Consider the following 1,889-nt stretch of genomic DNA (forward strand, 5'->3'; position numbering starts at 1 on the left):
TGTAATGTGTGCAACACTGCTTTAAACTCCCATACTTAATGAAAGGTTTCCACCCTGCTGGGTTAGGCCTGAAGAAGACCAGCAGAGTCTAAAGCAGAGTTTAAAGCAGAGTTTAAAGCAGAGTTTAAAGCAGTGTTTATTTTACTTTATTATTTTTCATTTGTCCTGGTAAGATGTGCAGATGATTATTTATATCGCCAGAAACAAATGTGAAGAATTTTAAATGTAAAAACTAAGTAATAATAAGTTTCTGTTTTTGTGGCTGGAAAGATGTTCAAGTAACCTTCAGTTTTCTTTTCTGGATGTTTTTAATAAATAAGCTTTTGAAAAAACTCACAGTCCATGAACACAACACGGCATAATTAATGTCCAAAGATGTTTAAAAGGTGGATAAGGTGAGTTGAGGTAGATTTATCTTCCAGTTCCTCCCTGATGGGAGACCTGGTATCAGATATACGACACAGACACAAACATACCATAAATCCTCATTTTTCATCCATGAACTGGTATTTCTATAAGTGAACATCAGCTAATAGCAGTTTTAGAAAGCAGATGGTTCAGAGCTGCTTTGTGCTGCAGTAGAAGAAGATGGGACAGTTTTATTAGTGAGACTTTATTCAGTTGATGTTTCTAGATTTGGATCATCAGCTGTCCTCATCGGGTCAACACGAGGACAAGAAGCTGGACATTGTTGACATGTTGACTCTCATGTTCAGGAACTCTTCATGTTGGTAGAACTGGATTGTTAAACATCACTCACAGCTGGATATCAAATCAACGTTTGAAGGGTTTTCTTTCAGTTATTGTCAGTAAAGTTGTTAATAAATGATAAGATGATAACCTGCAGCTGTATTGTGTCTTGTTCTCTCCATCAGATGTCTGTGAACTGGAACTGGACACAAACACAGTACACAGAGGACTCAAACTGTCTGACAACAACAGGAAGGTGACACATGTGGAGGAGTATCAGTCATATCCTGATCATCCAGACAGATTTGACAGCTGGGCTCAGCTGCTGTGTAGAGATGGTCTGACTGGTCGCTGTTACTGGGAGGTCGAGAGGAGAGGAAGGGTTAATATATCAGTGAGTTACAGAGGAATAAGAAGGAAAGGAGACAGTAGAGACTGTTTGTTTGGAGGAAATGATCATTCCTGGAGTCTGGTCTGCTCTGATGAACATGGTTACTCTGTCTGGCACAATAACAGAGTAACAGTCCTCACTTCCTGCTCTGTCTCTAACAGAGTAGCAGTGTATGTGGACGTTCCTGCTGGCTCTCTGTCCTTCTACACAGTCTCCTCTGACTCACTGATCCACCTCCACACCTTCAACACCACATTCACTCAGCCTCTCTATCCTGGGTTTTGGGTTGGCTCTGGTTCCTCAGTGTCTCTGTGTCCTCTGCAGGACTGAGAGTCTCTCCTGTGGACAGAAACACTGACTGAAGACCAGCTGCTGAAATCAAAGTTCAGTGTGTTCACCATCACACACACTCTGCACTGTGAAGCAGATCTGAGACTCAAACACAACAACATTCATCTGATTTCATCTCTGGTTATCAACATTTGAACTGTTTGACTAAAACACTTCATGATATGTCACATCTCAAAAATAATCAACTGTTATTGGTCACTATTATGTCCTTTATATTTTAAATCATATTGTAATATATTTAAAATGTGGAAAACTAATGTTTCTATAAACAATCATCATATAGTCTAATGTTTCTAAATGCTTTTAATAAAATCTATACATTTCATAATTTGTTCATTTGATCATATCAATTTTATTTCATTCATCAGTTGTCTGTCCTATGTGTATAGAGCAGCATATCTCCACCAGACTCCATGTAAATAATCACTACTTTTAGTGTGTATAGAGCAGCATATCT

The 1,889-nt window shown here is 38.7% G+C and overlaps 1 protein-coding gene and 1 long non-coding RNA gene across 2 annotated transcripts in view; one reads left to right on the forward strand and one right to left on the reverse strand.

Annotated features, from left to right (window-relative positions):
- LOC117939499 lies at nt 1–765 on the forward strand. The gene is made up of 2 exons (XR_004655598.1): nt 1–168; nt 550–765. It is a non-coding gene; the product is annotated as an uncharacterized LOC117939499 (long non-coding RNA).
- The window catches only part of LOC117939231 (NACHT, LRR and PYD domains-containing protein 12-like), a 139,572-nt gene that overhangs the window by 124,612 nt on the left and 13,071 nt on the right, over nt 1–1,889 (reverse strand). The window lies entirely within an intron of this gene.

The sequence above is a fragment of the Etheostoma cragini genome, chromosome 3 (assembly GCF_013103735.1).
Source record: "Etheostoma cragini isolate CJK2018 chromosome 3, CSU_Ecrag_1.0, whole genome shotgun sequence".
Taxonomy (NCBI): domain Eukaryota; kingdom Metazoa; phylum Chordata; class Actinopteri; order Perciformes; family Percidae; genus Etheostoma; species Etheostoma cragini.